Below are 20783 nucleotides of genomic sequence, written 5' to 3' on the forward strand. Positions count from 1 at the left end.
CCCTAGATTTACTATTACAAGTAGAGTCAAAAATTTGACCAACCCAAGGCTTTCGTAATCTCAATTGATTTACTGTGGATAGATGTGTCTCTTGTAGGAAAATTAAAGTTTTTTCAGGTGAGCAAAGACCCGAGCTCTTTTAATAGGGCCATTTAGTCCTTTGACATTCCATCTGACAAATCTGGTAGTGCCTCCTCCTGTCATTATTCCATTTAACATATGTCTACTTTGGACTTAAATTTAACACTTTTTTTGTTAATCATGGAGGCAGTGCAGATCCTGTATAACTCTGAACTATATAAAACCCTAAAAACTAGAACTACTTGAACATAGAACCCCATTCCTATGCTGGACTCCCTACAGGGGCTAGCCGCAGGACTCCCTTATCTTGTCCTTCCAGTGAGGCCTTCCTTAATTCCTCCTAACTGGGGAGTTCTCCCAACACATTAAATGAGTGTGTAAGACCAGCTTTGTGACACCACAATAAAATATAATAATTTTGAATTATCTTGCTCGCTTTTGGTAAGTGTTATCACTCATTGACGCAAGGTGGGTGCAGTGCCGGATTGGCAATACGGGCAAACCGGGCATTGTCCCGGTGGCCTGCGAGGCTTTCTGGCCTACTGGCCTGCGTTATTTTTATTTATTTTATTTATTTTACGACGTGAAATATAATAACAATTTAACATACCGTTGTAGGCGAATGACGGTATATAAGCCCTCCTATTGGTGCATAAACTGGTAGCTCGGCCCATTGTTCATGACTGATGTAGCTGCTGGACCAATGAGCTGAGGGCAGGGTCTGCCCGGCAGGTCCCCTCCCTCTCGGGCTACAAGGTGCCTGTAAAAACAGCTAAGACCGAGCGTGATAAAAAGTAGTTTATAGTAGCTTATCTGACCATGGATGGCAAAAAGAGAAAGGGTGGCGCTGAAAGAGCTAGGGACCAAAAGAGAATGGCCCTCCAGGTGGATGCTGCAAAATGTAGAAAAATATTCGATATGTTTGCATCTTCTGGACGCGGAGATTCAACATCTGCGGCAGCTTCAAGTGGCGGAGAAGGTCAACAGGTGGACCCGGGGAGCACTACGGCCATGATCACTGTGAGTATAATTGATAAACTGCAACCTAACTGGTTCATAAATCAGATATCTGTGTAAGACAGAGATGGACATCTGTCACACCTGTCTCTGTCATCACTCAGATATGTATTATAATTGGATATTAATTTCATTGGTGCTAACTCTGCCAGTCATGTAACCTAGCCATTAAGCAATGCAACCTGGGCAAATGGTGTGCATGCTAGCTAGCAGGCAGGTTGTTTCATCATGGCTAGTTGGACTGGCAGTTTGATGGATTTATTTCGCCTCTGACCTGAAATTAAGTTCTCTCGCACATCTGTCATTAAGAGGGGGTGAAGTGTCGTCTACCGGGGTCACTCATACATCTGTCATTAAGATGGCAGAGGTGGGGGTGTTGGAATATTTGTACTTATGGGTGTGAAGTACTGTGTACTCATATCATTACTACTGTCTATAGTGAACATACCTACCATAGTACTATACTGTAAATACCCCAGTGTACTCATATCATTACTACTGTCTATACTGTACATACCTACCATAGTACTATACTGTAAATACCCCAGTGTACTCATATCATTACTACTGTCTATAGTGAACATACCTACCATAGTACTATACTGTAAATACCCCAGTGTACTCATATCATTACTACTGTCTATAGTGAACATACCTACCATAGTACTATACTGTAAATACCCCAGCGTACTCATATCATTACTACTGTCTATACTGTACATACCTACCATAGTACTATACTGTAAATACCCCAGTGTACTCATATCATTACTACTGTCTATAGTGAACATACCGTTTTTGTGTATTGCAGTATCAAATTTCCACCTTTTGTATCGAGCCATTTCTTGTTTTATGATGAATTGGATTGCAATTATATATCATTTATGGTATACAGTATTTATATATAACCAATGTTATTATATAATTTCTATTTATTCTTAGATGTAAGTATCGAAGCTGAATGAAATTACCCACCCCGAATAAATGAATGAAATAAATAAATAAATACCCCCCCCCCCCCCCCCCCCCCGCAAAAAAAAAAAACAACAAAAAAAACAAAAAACAGGTGGTGGCCTGGCCTAAGTAAAAAATGCCCGGCCTAAAAAAATGGCCCAGTCCAGCCCTGGGTGGGTGGGAGATGTCCAGATGACAGAGATTCATTAAACATGTCTTAGCAGGGGGGGCAAAGCTCAAGTGCAATTTTTTTTATAAAATTCAGAGGTAGAAGATCTCACCTCCAAGTAAAAAGTTTTGTTCAGCCGAAACAGAAGGTAGAGTGAGGTTGTCAAAGACGCGGTTAAGCTGTGAAAGGTTATCGACACATTCTGAGCTGAATAAGATACTGTAATACTGTTTGAAAGTGTTATACTCACTACTTTAAAGAGCGACAAGGTTGTACTACAGAATCTCGTCCACATACAGCCATCACCACCTTTGAATCAAGCTGATACTGTGCTTAGTTTTGTTCTTCACAAAAATACACATATGTACACACACACACTGAAATAACAGGCCAGGGATAATACAAACTTCATTTAGTCACAAGAAATTAACTGTTAAAATTCTGAAAGAATTTGCATATCATTCTGCTGGTTTCAGGTGTATTGATGTTTTGCTGAAAGAAGATTAAAAATTAGATGAAAAAAATGTTTTACAATGGCAATTACATCGCATACTTTATGTATACCATCTAGACAAGGTCTCTGTCAAGTTTGGTAACATTTTAAGTTTGACTTGTGGAGATATAGACGTTTACAAATTTTTCCAGATCATAGACACCGAATTTCGTACAAATCCATGCAGCAGATTGCACCATATACATTTCTTGCATTTTTGGAGCCCCCTAGTGGTTAGTTGGCATAAACTTTTGCACAAAGCCTCAAGAGTCTTGAGTTTCTTGTTAATCACAGTACTTACATTACCAAGATATGCAACAATTCCTGTTTTCACTGCTAGCTACAGGAAATTGTTGCTTCATAACTCAGGAAAATGTAGCATTATTCAAATTATTTTGAGAACTTTTTTTAAATCCATAACCTTCCATAATTTATAAAAAAAACAACTTCCATAATATTTCATTTTAATTTTATTTAATCTTTTTTAATGATGCTATTTCAATATGTGTATATATAATTAATTTAAATGCATGTTTGATGCTGTCATAACATAACAAAGCTTTCTTTAATGTTTGGTTAAAGAAAAATGCCTAATTTAACTGTTGGACCACAGACTAAAGAAAATTACAGCTTCAGTTAACCCAAAAGGCAGTTAGACTGAGATGCGCTGTTGAGTAAATATCAAAGACGCTAGCAAAGCAACACACTACAACAAAATAAAGCACAGTAGAAACATAAGATAGGTCGGACCACCATGTTTTACTATATGTTTAAATGTTACAGTTATGGCTATGGCAACACGAATAAACAAGTTAGCTGATTTTAGATATCTCCACAATGCAAATCAACGGAAGTACACAAACTCGATTATATGATTAGGGTCATATGTGTGAGGTAGTCAGGGGTCATTAGTAAGAACAGCAATGGCCTGGTGTTGGGTGTGGTGGCTGTGGAGGTGATGGTCTTTGATTCCTGATTTATACTGGGTATTTGTTGTTACAACGGTAAGAAACTCTTTCAGGGAAAAAGAAAGACACTAGATGATTGATTATAGGTTTTCTGCAATAAATGTATATATCACAATCTGAAGAAATAAAGGAATTTTCACCAGATAAATAAAGATGGAAAGAAATGTTCAATCTAGAATAACTAGGTGATGTTTTAGGGAGTGCATTTCATCAAACAATCAAAGTAGGCCCTACTTTGTAAGATAAATTGATCTGGAATGATTGTAATTGACTGTGCATGCGGAGGCTACATGTCACTCACTAGCAACAAACTTTGCGCACGTACACATGGTTACACCCCGCCTTTCCGAAACCCCGCTGTTCCGAAAATAGACTTCCATTCTTTGTAATGGGTTTCCCATTCTTTCTAACGACCCCACTATTCCAAAAAGGCTATTGGGGAAACCCTGACCCTAACCCTAACCCTATTGGGAAGTAATTTGAAGTTGAAAGTCGGAACAGAGTGTTTTTGGGGGAGGGTCGGAACAGCGGTTTTTCGGAGTGGGGGTATTTCGGAATGGAGGGGTTTCGCAATGGAGGTGTTTCGGAATGGAAGGCTGTCCCCGTACACATCTCGATGTCGATGCTGAAACTTGTATACTGTGCCGCACTATCCAGAATGCTCTTATTTTCCAGATAAACCTGTATTTGGTATACATTGGACTGCTGACTCATGTTAAAGGTACTGAATTGCAGTATCATACTGTGTATAGCTCTCAGTTTTATACATCTACATGGTATAAAAACTGAGGCCGGCATCATTTATTTATGATTGCAAAGACAAAGATCAATCTCAATGCTTTCTGGGTCAAATTATTTATGACATAACAGATGCTGTGTATTTTCTATCCTTGACCAAGCATGCATGTGGTGTATGCAACATAGCTAAAAGTGATGTGACTGAAATGATGACTGTGACTGCAAGAAGCATAAGGTATTTAGAAAATGCGTTAAATCCAATCCAAGCAGCAATCCAAGCAGCAAACACCAGACATTCCATAAAGGGAAACAGCAATTAAAAGTGGGATAAGTGAGAATCATTGTTCTGTGCCTTGGTGGTAGAATACACTTAAGTGTGTGTGTGTGTGTGTGTGTGTGGTGTGTGTGTGTGTCTGCGCTGACAAAGCCAAGCATATCTCAGTAATTTCATGCTCATGCTTTGATGCTCTCCAGTCACCATTGGGGCTCCAATCAACCGAGGACCAGCCAAAAAACTCTCCATTGGGATGCAGGAGAAATGGCTACAGATGCTTACATAATAGTTGTGATTTGAACTCAATTTCCAGGCTTGTTGTGAAGGAGAGCTCAGCTCCAAGAGTGCCCCAAAACAAACAGAAAGTACAGTATGTCCAAGTCCGCTGCAATAGCATTCTACATAGTTTGTTTGGTTAGTCTTGCTCATCTGTCCTTGCCATGCCCTGTGCCATTAGACTGGTTGTGTAATCTGCCTCAGCTTGTCTGTCTGACAAGCGCCCCAGGAAAGCCAGCCCATTCATTAGGACTAATGTACTCAGAGTGTGTCGAGCAGGGTGGCCAAAAACTGTTGGCCCACAAACACATGGCTGTTACTGACATCCTTTGGTGGCTCCAAATGAAACCCTACCAAACAGGTTTCCAGCAAAACATTCAGCAAAAATGGCACATCTTAGCTTCTTGTGGAATAATCCAAAATCTTACACTCTTCCAACAAAGACACAAAGTTGCTGACCCCACCCTACTTGGTGTCACATTGTTGTTGTGGTGACACCTGCAGTAGTGCAGCTCAACCGCCCACTATCTCTATTCCTACAGTCTAGTTTCCTGTCACCTGAAAGATATCACTATCTTCTGTCACAAACTGTTCCGCTACGGTGACAATGTTTCCCTCTAAAACATTTGAGCCAGAATGAAGGAATTCAGACCTGGTATTTGTATCTGTCCTGAGTGATCTGATCACAAGTGGACAGCTCTAAGTCACACAAAGAAAGAAATATCTTGTAAACAAAAATAAATATCATAGATAACATTTGACAAATTCACAAGAAGGCCCAAACAATTAAGAATGTGTTGTAGACAGTGTTTCACTAAGTTTATAAAGTTTATTTGAACTCAACAGCTCACAAAATGATTGGATTTTCTCCAAATTTAACAAAGTAGCCTATATTGGTTACTATTTACTGTATTCGTAAAATTGTACATCTTTACGGTCAATAAAATGTTGTCATCTTTCATAAATTGATTGTAAATTGTAAAATCAGTTGAAATAGTATGTTCAAACAGCCGCTAAATCAGAATCAGAATCAGAAATACTTTATTGATCCCCGAGGGGAAATTGCTTGCATTACAGCTGCTCCCATTCAAGAAATATTCCAGATATATGCAGAAAAATAATAATAATAATAATAATAATAATAATAATAATAATAATAATAAATGTTGGCAGGTAAGAGATACTTCAGACACAGAAGCCTTTAAATAATCTGGATAGGCTAACTTAGACTTTTCTGGCCATTACCTTCATTATAAAACTCAAATATGTTTTGACAAGGGAAGCGGGTAAAAATGGATCTTTTGATAGTAAAGGCTGCTGACCCCTGGGTATGTTGGTGCAGCTGAGAGCAGAGATACGGTGAGAGTAGATTGGGCATGCTGGGATGTAATGGCTTCACAAAGGGAATATTAGGCAGATGAGATGTCTATCAGATCGCCTACATGCTACTGCTACTCTGAATATGCCAGAGGGTAGGCTGGAGGCTGGCGGGGAACAAACAGCTGTAATGAAGATGAGACTGCACAGTGAAGAGGGGAAGCAGTGGGTTGGAAAGCTGGGTAAAAACACACTGTGCGTCAAATCAGAATGAAAGAAGTAAAAATGGGAGAAGGGCACTCAGTGAAGATCAACGAGACTTGCGATAGATACACCGGTATTTATATCCAGCTGTGAGCGACCGAGCGACACAAAAACACAAGAGGGATCTGCCTGCACTAGTGATTTGAAACTTTGAAACTCACAGCAGGATGTAAATACAGGTGTGTATCTATCGCGAGTCTCGTTGATCTTGTCTGGCGTGGCTTCCGTAGTGCAATCAGCAGCTGAGGGAGACTCACGTGCACGCGGGAGCGTGCCTCCAGGCAAATATAGTATAGTGACTGTTTAGGCTAGAAAACCCCCGCGGGTTCTCCAGCTGCACTTTGAGGAATAAGAAACTACACTGGACTTCTCATCAGCATGAGGGTGAGTTGATAATGACTGAATTTCATTCTAGAGTGAACTATTCCTTTAAGTAAATGTTATGAGTGAGTTTGTGAAACATTTGGTTTCAAGCTCATCACGGCATGAAGGGAATACTCCTACGTGTCCATTCCATACAATGTGCTCTGACTAAGCAACTGTGCTTAGTCAGAGCACAGTGACTACACACACACACACACACACACAAGCACTTTGCCTTCCTCCTCTGGTGCTCCACTTACACCCCAGCTGGTTCTACTTTCTGGAAGCTTACTCATCTCGGCCAGGCTCAGGCCTTTAAAGCTTTCCATGGGAACGTGTGACATCATCACTTCAAAACACTGTGGTGTACCTCATTGACAGCACCGATAGCAAAGAACATTCCACATTTTGGCCTATACATGTTGCTCCACAGTAAAACAAAAACAAAAAAACATAGCTTTTTCATTCATACAGTCGGCATTTAAATGAAAGGCCCAGCAGTCTCATTTTACACCATCAGTGATCCTGATGTAAAACAGTGTGAAATGTGGTGAGATTATTCACAAGAAACTTTCCCTGTCCTAACTACATTACTTCTATCCATCTGCCTAGAGCCTGCACTGGTAATATGAATCAGACATTTAAAAAAAACAAAAAACAAAAAAATTATACATATATACATATATATATATATATATATACATACACACACATATACGTATACATATACATATATACATATACATATATATATATATATAGACATATACATGTATTTTGTAAGATCGCTGAGCACACGAAACAGGTTATACACATATATTATATACATCAGGTAAACTATGAGAAGTCAGGGGGGGCATATATTAAAAGTGTTTGAAACATTTGATTGGCGACATACAGAGAGACAGTGACACGCTCTCATTGCATGGCAGAGCACAGTTTGTGAGGGATTGCGCAATCCAAGGTGAGGCTCAGCTTGCTGCTGCCTCACTGTGCGTCTCTTCCTCGTATTTGAACGGAAATGCAAAAATCCAAATTGTTTAAGTTAAATGGAAAATTAGTTTATAGTTCAAACCATTTGATAAATATAACCATTTAATTTATTTGTTTATTATATATTTTATTTTTTCCATGATGACAGGTGAGGCTCTGCCTCCCCTGCCTCTCCCGACCTGAGTTACCATCGGAGTACGTCCAGTCTCAAATACCACTTGCTGGCCAGGCACACAGCTGATGCAGAGAGCCATCCTCCCCCTTCACTAAAGGCAGACAACTTCGACAAACTTTCGATTAACATTGGTTCTATTCGCCCAGTAGATATATTGCCACAGGCTTGTCAGGCAGGGGGCTGCCCACATCAGAAGATCCTGCAACACCTGCAGCAACTGTGCAGGTTTGACACCACCCTGGTAGGTTATTAAGCACACTGTGCAGTCTTATTGCACCCCATCTTGAGAGTCATCCATCCGTCATGACAGTCTCTCTGCCCAGAAAGGCAAAGAAACAGACTGTAGGGCAATGCCTTGCCCCGTCGGAAGAGGGGAAGGAGGTGGAGGATGTCCAGATAACCTGAGAACTGCTGCCTGGTCTGGTTAGTTTGAACTGTCCACTCTAGCACTTACAGAGTGGCTTAGCTAAAAAGCTCCCCTGGCTCTGCTGGGGCAGTACAGAGGGTCCTCCAATATGTCTCAGACAAGGGCGACTGTGCAAGCCAAACCCGGCAACAAGTCTGAAACAAAGTGGACATCAATTCCCTTGACATGAGAGCCAAGGCCTGCAATGAAGCATCACTCAGGCTGACTGAGGATGCGTGGATTGCCATCTGCTGCAGGGAAGCTGAGAGGTCAAGCATGAGGTGAGAGAGGGAGTTGTCAATTGCCAATATGGCCCATGCGTGCTCCTGAATCATGTGCCTTAGAGAGGAGGTCATCTGTGACCCGACATTGGGGTCAAAGACACCTGGTTTTCGGCCTTAGAGCCTCATCCAGGGAAACTATAAGGGAAGTGATGATAGGCTCAATAGCTGGTATCCGGTCAAGGCTTGCTGCATTCTGCATGGCCGCCAGAGTTTAGGTATCAGACTTCAGGTGGGAGGGAGCCTTAGCGTCTTTCCAGCGAACATGCAGGCAATGGGGCCGAAGTGCACCTGAAAAAGGTGCCGATTCTGACTGCCGTAAATCTAGTCCTCTGAACCTTTTGTAAAGGGTTAAGCTGCAATTCATGCACGGGTCCTCCAAGAGGCCGTCTCTCAAATGCTCAAGGCCAAGACAAGAGGGGCAAAAGTCGTGTCCATTGTCAGGTTGAAAAGGAACCATACAGGTAGCACAGTTATAAGAATTGCTCATAGTGACAACACTGCATCCTGCAGCCAGATAAGGTCAGATTGAGCAAGAACACTCCGTTGATTGGAAAAAAAAGGATTTGAGAACAGTTTATGCAGTGAAAGGGAAGCGAGGACACTCTCTTTACTATTACAGCAACTGTCAATGTCAGCTGAATCTAACTGCACACTTTGCTAGCTTTCCACCAAGTTAGTTGAAACCAACAACATTTTCAAAAAACGCAGCCTGACATCATGTTGCGGTGGCCAATAACATAAGCTGGAGATCAGATTGACAGTGTGAATGACTGAAACCACAGTGTAGTGTAACATCATTTGTCATGTGTATTCATTCAGTTTGGTATTGTTCACCGGTTAAAACACATCTTTGGATACCGATGATCACTGTAGGACAGGCATGCTTAACCTACTGTGGCAGAGGCATGACTGCAGATCAGAGACAGAGAACAATGGGTCAGCAGTGGGGCATGTTATTTAGCATGGCTAAATGCTACATAGGGAACACAACGGATATTTCATTGCGTGGCACAATGTTTCACTTGTGATCACTCGGTTTGGTCTTGTGCCCCAGTTTAAAACACACAGTAATGATGTACCTCGCATCCTGGTTGTTTACTGTTAATTTTAATCTGTCAATGAGTGCAAACAATCACAGGTAGGACTAGCATGCTAGTAGCATAACATCATAGAAGCTTCACCTTTCGACAAGCTGATCAGCGGGGGTTCCCAACACAACACACACATGGACCATGGAGCGACACTCACACCGAAGTACCGATGTTCCCCACACCGCCAGATTTGGTCTGAATGTACCCTCACTCTCAATTAGAGGGGGAGCGGCCGAGTTATTAGTTGAGGATCGAGGGAGCTCAGATTGTCTTTTATCTGCAACACTCTGCTTCTTGGCAAAATAAGTGCACTTTAATCCAGCTGATTTAGAGACAATAATTTTAGGAAGCTGCTCGTCAGGCCGGCTATAAAACCCTCTGCTGTGTAAATCACTCCTGATGTTCTCTGTTGGTACATCAGGGAAGGGCAGGAGAGAAATTGCAGTGCAGCCTCACATACTAAAAATGTTTTGGATAAGTGTACAGCAAATCGGATACAATCTAACTATATTTAAACAAAATTTCAATCATTTCCACAACCAGAAATATAATATTAGAAATATAACATGGAGCTACATTTAAGGCACTGTTTGTGACAGTACAGCAACATTTGACCTACCTAGCAGGCAAACTATCAAATGAGCAATTCTGTGGCAGGGCCGTAATTATGTAATTACTCACTTGAACTGAATTGATTGCCTGTGAGAGTCTGTTTTCATGTGATCACCCTGGAAAAAAGACAAGTTGACGCAACCTTCAGTAAAGGCAAGGAGATTGCTGAAGCAGAGGTGGCAACTTTATGTTTTGCAGCTCAGCCCCTGCAAACGACATCTCATGTATTGAATTGATCCTTTGCTACAGTGTGTTATGAAAGCCGTAGCTCTTATGTTTGTCATTGTCACTTTATTGTGCAGTTCCAGGTGTGTCTCATGAGAAGAGTTTTCTGCTTGGAAAAGATTATTTTGACTGAAAAAAGAATTACATCAGCTGTATTGACCATTAACTGCCAACGTGCCTGACAGATTGACCATAGTATTCCTCAACCAGTGACGTGCGGTCAGAAGAGGCAGGGGAGGCAGAGCCTCACCTGTCATCATGGAAAAAATAAAATATATAATAAACAAATAAATTAAATGGTTATATTTATCAAATGGTTTGAACTATGATGTACTAAAAAAACTAAACTGTAACTAAAAAAAAAAAAAACTTTCTCAAACTAAACTGTGACAAATCTGAAATCATACTCATCGGCCCAAAACCCCTCACCACATCGACTCAGAACTTCTCCCTCAGCTTTGACAACATCACCCTGTTTCCCTCTCCCTCCATCCGTAACCTTGGCATTATCCTGGACAGTACTCTTTCATTCGAACAGCACATCAGCCGCCTCACCCAAACTGCCTTCTTCCATCTAAAAAATATCGCCTGCCTCCGCCCACTACTCTCCTTCTCTGCAGCTGAGACTCTCATCCACGCATTTATCACTTCAAGACTGGACTACTGCAACAGCATCCTCTATGGTTCATCATCCAAAGTCCTCAATAAACTTCAATACATCCAAAACTCTGCTGCCCGCCTCCTCACCCACACCCGCTCCCGTGAACATATCACCCCCATACTCCAAAACCTTCACTGGCTCCCTGTCCCACACCGAATCAACTTCAAGCTCCTCCTACTCACCCATAAAGCCCTCCACAACCAGGCCCCTCCCTACCTCACAGACATGCTCCACCACCACACTCCTTCCCGAAACCTCAGATCTTCCGACGCAAACCTTCTCTCACCCCCCCTCAGGACCAAGCACCGTACCTGGGGGGACAGAGCCTTCTCCATTGCTGGCCCCTCCCTCTGGAATTCCCTCCCCAAACACATCCGCGACTGCCCAGACTCATCCACCTTCAAGTCATTACTCAAAACCCACCTCTTCAAATCCGCTTTTCATTTGCACTTGTAGCCGTTCGTTGTCCTCAACCTGTTCTCCCTAAAAAACCTGCACATATCCATATCCTTCATACATTGTTCTTTTTTTCTACATATTTCTCCTTTTATCGCACCATGCACTTGATTTTATGCACCATGCACTTGATTTTATGTATTCTTGTATGTATTTTATTCTTGTAAAGTGCCTTTGAGAGTTTTTAAAAGCGCTGTATAAATAAAATGTATTATTATTATTATTATTATTATTATTATAACTATAAACTAATTTTCCATTTAACTTAAACAATTTGGATTGTTTTTTATTAAAAATCGCTGAATTTTCGCATTTCCGTTCAGATATGGGGAAGAGACGCACGGTGAGGCAGCAGCAAGCTGAGCCTCACCTTGGATTGTGCAATCCCTCACAAACTGTGCTCTGCCATGCAATGAGAGCATGTCACTGTCTCTCTGTATGTCGCCAATCAAATGTTTCAGACACTTTTAATATATGCCCCCCCTGACTTCCCATAGTTTAGCTGATGTATATAATATATGTGTATAACCTGTTTCGTGTGCTCAGCGATCTTACAACGGCAGTGAAGAGGCACTGGGTGAGGCAGGCAGTTCTCTTGCCTCAAGGTAGTCTCGTGAGCCCAGAAATTCTAAATGCTTCTCCGCAGCTGCAGAGTAAGTGACAGCGAGCTAGCAACAATCTTAGAGTCCATGGTTACGAGCGAGTGCAGTGATATTTTTTTCCCCCTCTCGCCCCACCTGGGTTTACAATGGAGGATTTTATATCCAAGCTTAAACAATTTTCTAAACTGGCCTTTCAATCGAAACAGGAGGTAATAAATAAAGGAAGACCAACACCGGAGCTGAAACTGCCTCAGACACCGGCAACTGGAGTGAAAGGCAGGAAGTGCCACTACTAGCTGCCGCTGCCACGAATTGAGCCAGCCCTTGCTGTCAAATGGTGAATAATCTACTCTGTTGGGTTCATATATTTGTAAATCTGATTCTGATGGAGTCAGTGCCTCACCAGCCATGAACCTCACCGCACGTCACTGTCCTCAACCCAAGTAAGCATGTACGGAATTTTACTTTACTTCAGTCACTGCCATGGTGTTATACAAATATCAAGGAAACCAATTTGCCTAATTAGATGAAAAAAAAAGCTTGCAGACTCACATGACGGGCTCTTGGACATTTTGAGGAGGCCATAAAGACGAATAGTTTTTCAGGCTTAAGTGCAAATATACCCCCAGGGTCAAACACAATTAATATAAAGAGACATGAACATTTAAAGTAAGGACAGACAGTTCCTGTGCAATCTTTTAAACTCCTTTACAGGTGTTTTTTCCCCTCCATCCTTTCATTTCCTAATTAATCACATCCATGTCTCACCATAGGTAAAACAGATGCAATGGGATGGGGGATGAGATGGTCAGATGTGGAGACTAGGACAATGAAAACAGGGTAAAATGCTGGGGGGAGGGGCTTAAACAGGGTGCAGCCCAGAATTATCAATCAAGCATATGAGACAGACTGCTAAACCGGCTTACACAAAGACACAGCAGGCCATATATGGGTACTCATGTCCCTGGAGACACATATGATAGCATTTGTGAAATCAATTTGCTCTTTCCTCAAAGAGAGTTCGTCCTTTCATGTAACTTTGTCAGACGACATTGTGTGTTGTGTAACAGAGTATTTATACGAGTTGCTGATGAAAAGGATCGAGGAAGTTTACCGCTGCTCTGACAATTGAATTATCCTGTGTCCTGGCTCATATTAAAGAATTGAATATATGTGTAATTAAAAAAGTGCTATGCCATTATGATAGCAGATTATATTTATTTAAAAACTAATTACATAAAGAAGCATAAACAAGGAAAAATAGAATCTGTATTAAAAACACAACTTCGTACATTTTAGTATTTTATGATAAATAAAAAAATATTCTTCATTAATCCCTCAGTCAGAGGTGGAAGGTTGCAGACAGAAGTGAGTTTGAAAACAAGTATTTTGGTTGAGGGACACTCTTGCTGTTCAGTAGGACACCCTGCTGCTGCCAAAATAAGCCACACCACAGCCTTAAAAACGAGGAGTAATAATGTCAAAGCAGTAGAGGAGACAAGAGAAGCTGCTAAACTACTTCTTACTCAGTCTTGTTTAGCAGACAGTGCTTGTGGCATCCAGCAACACCTGCCCACAATGGAACAGCTCACACTAATGTAATAACAGTAAATGTAAGTCATTAAAAACACAAGTCAATAATGACATCAAATCCTGGAACAGTCATACAACATTGTTTTTGCCAGTAATGTAATAATGTCCATGTACTACAACATTGACTGGATACTCTACTGTATTTGTAAATTTTTTTCATCGTCATGTCACTATTCAGTAGTGTGAAATGAGTAATGAATGAAATGGAAAAAAAACAAACAAGTGGACACCTGATCTGATTTTAGACCTCATTAAAACAGGATGCAAGGCAGGAAAACAAGGCTGGGCTTTAGGGCTAAAAAATGTATCATTTCAGAATCAATGTTGCGATGTGCACATGTGTAATAGTTGCTTTGCAGGACATGCAATATCACGTAAAACAAATGTACTCAAACATGACCTGCTACAGCAGTTTTTTGCTCCTCAATACAAAAGGAAAATTTACATTCACTACTTTAATTTTCAATTTCTAATCTATCATCTAATCTATAAGAGAGTTCAGTCTGATGGAAGATAATTTACTCTGACACTGATTTAAGGGTCTTTTTGATTGTATCATAAATTGCACACCCCTAAAAAAATTACTCCAATCTTCCCAGGTTGTGGACGCCCTATCAGTATTAGAGGGAGGAAACAAAGGATTGGAGTTCATAGGGGTTAAATGGGTATTGCCTGGAAACAACAGTGGCATTTGAGTTGTGCCAAGATCTTTAGACAATTTGTTAATATAATATTATTGGAATATGGTGATGATGGTAATGCCAGGAGGAGGCACAAGAGAGACATTAAAAAAGGAAGGACCACATGAGGTGCCCTCCATCTGCAGCCACGGTGGGGTTTGGTTGTTGATACAACACCAGTGCAGTGCATTATAAATCAAATACCTGCAGCTCAGTAATTAAATAAAAAATTAGGTAATGCTAAACCACCCTTTTCTTTGTTTTTTGTAAGATACTTTTTCTAATTCTGGGTGTTTTTTTGTTCCATATAAACTGGGATACAGAGCTATCAAGTGGATGGAAAAACTGTTTTGGAATAAAAACTGATATACATTGAAATGGATATAGAAACTTAGGGAGAACATTCATATTTATCCAATTTACCTGCCAACAAGGGATAGAGGTAAAAGAGACCAGTGTTGAAGATCTTGAGTCAATTGCACCAGCAGAGGAGAGAAATTACATGTAAACAAATCTGAATAGTTCTTAGTCACACAGACACCTACATAAAACTTTCCAGAGATGTCTTAAATAGCAGGTTTGATGGGGCAAAGTCTGAAGTAGCGTTAATGAGTAAAAGTTCACTCTTAATAAAGATACATTTGTAACCTGAAATCTTGCCAAACAGCAAAACTAGCACAGCAGAAAAAACAACTGTCTGGGTTGGCGATGAACAGTAACAGGTCATCAGCGTAGAGGGCCAATTCAGAGAATGAGGGTGATTAAATAAAAAAAATACACATCTGACAATATGAAAAGAGTTTCTATTCTTTACAAAACCTGTTTGATCCGTGGAAATAATTGTTGGCAGAACAGACTCTGAATGTCTTGCCAGCATCTTTGCTAATAGCTTGACAACAGCGCAAAACAAAGAAATAGGGCATCTTTGTCCTTTTTAATATTAGAGAAATAGTAGCCTGACGTAATGTCGAGGGGAGTATGCCAGATTGTAAGTCATCAAACATATTCAGCAAAAATGGGGATAATTTGATTTCATCAACTGTGAAGGGCTGATCAAATTTAGACGATCAATGGAAGGAATGTTTAAGGACCTTAAAAGGTTTTGCAGTCTACTACTAGTTTTGTAGGATTGCTGAACCCTCTACGCCCCTGTTTCATAATCATCTGTCAACATCAACAACTCTGTTTGACTGAATATGAAAAAATACACTAATATTTAACTTAGGAGGAGGAGCGTTGCTGAGCATCCATCTGTGTGTCTGCGGGTCTCAGTCAGTGTAATCAGGCACTGCCTGTGGCCGTTTGCGGACACCCAGAGCTGTACGGTAACACATCTACTCGTACCGAGACAGGACAAATAAGGAGCTGCCGTGGAGGGAATTGATTGAGAAAGTAAGACTACCTGGTAAGTTTTGGAAATATGTCTCAGTACAGCACAGCATAGCTCTTATCGACCCAAACTCCATTCAGGGAACAAGCAGAAGTTGTTTGCTTGTCAACTGGATGACAGACCTGAGGAAGCATGAATTCAGCCTTTTTACAAGATGGCACTATGATGTTGTTATTTCGACAACCTTCTGATCCATTTATTGCAGTCAGATCACAGAAAAATCTCTTCGTTAGAAATTCACTGAGATGGGTATTTTTATTTATTATTATTTATCGATTAAAAGTTAAGAACCCTGTGATCTAAGTCCCGAATATTTTCTTCAGGTTTGGTCTGAACGCAGCATTATACATTGATCACCATATCAGAGTAATAAAATAATTGTAAAGACCATTATGAACGCAATGGGGTCATTCCATGCCAACTCACCTAGGGTCTCCCTAGTTCATGTCATGGATTTTCTTGAAAAGAATCATGTATAAACCTCTATTAAATTCATGGGACCTTGTAAAATCCTATGGCTGTACTCCTAATACTTTTTTAAGTATGAATTTTGGCCCTCTGAGCTAAATTTCAGCGTTTTAAGTCTTGAAAAATCATTGATGGCAAGCCCTCATTGTCAATGATGTCAAGAGCCCAAATAAAACAGAATATAGGTGCAAAAATGTGAACTGGAGGGGAGTTGCAGGCTTTTTAAACCCTGTGTGGGAGTGTCCGTACAGAGTTGTTAAGGACACGTGTGAGCTCTGAGTTTCAGAGTTGCTAGGGCGGTTTAAAGCCTCCCCTCCAGTTAGTTTAGAACTGAAGAAGCCTCTTGGATGAGAGGAGAAACTTCTTCAAGGAACTGCAACAAGTCCAGTTGCCTACGATACAGCACTTAGAATTAACATGACCTGGATGACTGAGAACCTTCATCAACACTATGATCCAAATGTTCTGGTGTCTGCTACTTTAGTTTTTAATGACTCATTATTCATCTGCAAGGCAAAGAATGTATCCTCATGCATGCTTTGCCTTGCAGATGTTGCACAACTTTGGTGGCATTAGTTTTCAAAGAACTGATATGCTGCTCATGTTCTGTAACTGGGGAGTGAATGCTGTCCAGCGGGGATGCCAGAGACTCGAATGTTGATCTGAACTAGGCATTTTCTTTTCTAAACTAATTATGGTTTAACATCTGTGCTTCTCTTACTGCTTAACAAAAAGAAATCAGGCCATCTCTCAGGACAGCTGACATCTCATGCATGACTCCTTACATCTAATGCAAGCATGAAAGGTGCTTCATTAAAAGTAGGGGAATTTATGCCTACTTGTAATAACACCTTGTTTAAACTGCCTAAAACATATGAAGCTGAGGGTAATGTGTTTCTTGGGCAGATGAAGGGAGTAGCAGTTTTCAGTAAGTACAAACAAAAACTGCTAAATTACAATTTACTGAATAACTGGGAAAATGATTCAACTTTGACTTTCAATTATGAAAATCACATGAATGAAACTATGAAACTCTTTTTCCTCTTTAACTGTAAGTAGTAGTAATGTGCAGTGTGTACTGTAAACACTTATAAAGATGTTGTTTTCACGATGATAAATAAGCCAACACAAGCAAGAGCTTTGGGGCGAGGAGTTTGGGGCAACTGCAGTTTGAAATAGAGCAAGATTTAAGGGTTAGGTTAGGAGAAGTTTATACAGATAGATCAAAAACTTAGCTGGGTGACTATTTCAGAGCTCAACCGGAAATATATCAACAGGATGTAAAATGTATGGGGTTTTTCCCTCTGCTCTGCACATGGCAATCACAGAGACCTCCTGAGAATCACTGGGGCCTTGCACACTCTCAATCATCTGAAGTTCTTTCTTACTGCACAAACTGTTCAATAAATAATAAAAAATAGGAAACTGAATTCACTTTGTTGGTTCTTTCTCCTTTTTAGATACAGTATATAAAAAAGATGTATTATAGCATCCAAAACATACAATGATTTATAGTGAGACAGTCCACTTGTTTTGATATTTACTACAGAGTGAACACATCAGACATTTCTCTGCGTAGCATTAAGTTTCACTTTCACTTCGGTTTGGTCTTGTCCCCCAGTTTAAAACACAGTGATGATCTGCCTCATCCTGGTTGTTTACTGTTATTTTTAATCCATCGATGAAGAAAAACAATCACTAGTAGAATCAGCATGCCGGTAGCATAACAACATAGCAGCTTCGTCTTTCAGCAAACTGATAAGTGGGGGTCCCCAACACGTCACACACATGGACAAAGTGACACTGCCTCACCAACCTGCGGCATTTTGCTGCACCGCTGGATCCAATGTGAATCCAGCCGCCTCGGCATGCTTCCACTTCAAGTGCTCGAGCATGGCAGTAGTACTGCTTACATCCTCCTTGTCGACATACACTACGTAAATCGATGTATTTATGTAATCGATTACAATCGATCGCACCAGCCGTAACGCAACAGATGAAATTCGTGTCATTCATGCATTAGTGTGAGTTGAAAATATTGAACTTAAACGAGGATTTTGCGTGGCGCTGTGCCGCGAAAAGCCTACTGGCGTTGACATTCACACTGACGTCATGACTTAAACGTTAACATTCATGAACAGCAATTGAGGAGAGGATAACTAATCGTAATCACTAATCGTGGCCGTTTGCGGACACCCAGAGCTGTGCGCTTTTAACGCGTGATTAACACATGCACATTATTACCCTCGACCCGCCTGTAGTTTGGGAAATCAGGAAGTGATGCAGCAGTAATATTGTGGATGGCAAGTAGAAACAAACCTCCTTGAACAGAAATGGATAAAGATAAGGGTCTTTTGAATGGCAAGTTCAGCTTCAGAGCCCTGCCGGATGGTTCTCTCCACAAGAAAAAAGTTATTTGCATTCACTGTCGATGTGAACTGAGTTACCACGGGAGTACATCGAGTCTCAAATACCGCCCGTCGGCCCAGCACACAGCTGATGCAGAGAGGCCTCCTCCGCCTCACTAAAGACAGACCACGCCGTATAGTTTGCAACGGACAACTCTACATGAGACAAACAAAAACAGCAATAGCTAAATGGGTGGCTACAGCTTTGCAGGCTGATAAACATTGTTCATTGTTTTAACTTTACAAGTGGTAAGCTGGATGCTACATTGTGTAAGTATTACTAAGGAATGTTACATTCAGGTCAGTATGCCCATCTGCTTGTTGGGCTTGAGTTGTTATGGTTTCAGCATATTTTTTGAGCATGCTGGTTATTCTGGAGAAAAATTCTGGACAGTATTTGTCATTGTTTTAGATTGTTGCAATAATAATAAACATACATTTGCATAAAGTAAGCATATTTGTCCACTCCAATGTTGAGTATTGAATACTTGAAAAATATCCACTGAAGGTACATTTAGAACAGATAAAAAATGTGAGATTAATTCTCGATTTAATATTTTAATCAATTGACAGCCCTAATAATAATAGTATAGTAAAATAAGTAAATTTACCTTTTTGATAAGGAAAGTATTTAAATAAAGTATATGAAATTACTGTCCATTTAAAATTGAAAAAAGGGAGAGGACAAAAAGCTGCCCTCATTATTCATAAAACATTATTATAATGTGTGTGAACTAAAAAAAAGGTTTTCAGTCTTCTTGTATATAAATACATCCATCAGAGAAAAAAAGAACAATGGAGAATTAGTCTATGTGAACCAACCTGACACTTATCCGTTCTGTGATTCAGTTTCATCTGTAGTCATATCCCAGCCTCAAACTCAATCCTCTGTGATGAATTACAGTATGTTCAAGGTTGGTTCATAACTGTGTAGGAAAGCAAATGTCTATTTCACATTTCTCCAGATGGGGTTGGGATGTTACTTTTGATAAATTCCTTGGCTTCCTGCAGCTCGTTGAACGTGTGCCTGGAGCCGTTCATGTTTATCGCCAGTCTTGCAGGATATAATAGGCTGTATGGAACTCCCACACCCCGCAGCCTAGCGTTCGCCTGGCTGAATGAAGGTCAAGATCTTCCCACCTTGGGAATCATGTCCGGGAAAATGTGTACGTGGTAGCCCTTGTAAAGTAAGCAGCCTTTTTTGCTGGATAATTTAAGGATCTTTTCCTTACCAAAGTAGCAATGTAGGCGGACAATTATGGCTCGTGGGCGCTCTCCCCTCTGCAGCTTTGGAGCCAGACCTCTGTGTACCTAGTCTATTGTGATCGGCGAATCAAAGTTTTCAACACCAAGCAATTCAGAAAGAAGTTCAGCCGTGAAGCGACTCGGGTTCCCTGCCTCGATGCCCTCTGTGACTCTGACTATACGCAGGTTTTGTCTACGACTTTTATTTTTGAGGTCTGTGCATTTTTCCTGCAATTTCTTGCATTCCTTTGCCAGTTTCTCTTGTCTTCTTTCCAAAGTTGTGATCTTATCAGATGCATCACTGAAAGATTTTTCCATTTCTTTTTGTACATACACTGTATCAGTTTGAGTTTTGTGTAGAACCTCTATTTTCTCTGAGAGCTCATTCCGAAGCGTGTTAATGTCTGTTTTAGCTTCTTTCCAGAGAGAGGAGATGTCTTTCCGTATTTCGTGGTGCATGCATTCTATTTGTGATCTTAAAAAGCTAAGACTTTTACACATTGTTTTGTGTCAGTTCATGTCAAATTCTGTAAAACTGACAAAACAATACAGGGAATAAATACGTAATTCCTGCACAATT

General features: G+C 40.6%; 1 protein-coding gene across 1 annotated transcript in view; it reads right to left on the bottom strand.

The window, feature by feature from the left end:
- cblb (Cbl proto-oncogene B, E3 ubiquitin protein ligase) overlaps positions 1 to 20783 on the bottom strand; it is a 113319-nt gene that overhangs the window by 87548 nt on the left and 4988 nt on the right. The window lies entirely within an intron of this gene.

Source organism: Pagrus major, chromosome 13 (genome assembly GCF_040436345.1).
Source record: "Pagrus major chromosome 13, Pma_NU_1.0".
NCBI classification, from domain to species: domain Eukaryota; kingdom Metazoa; phylum Chordata; class Actinopteri; order Spariformes; family Sparidae; genus Pagrus; species Pagrus major.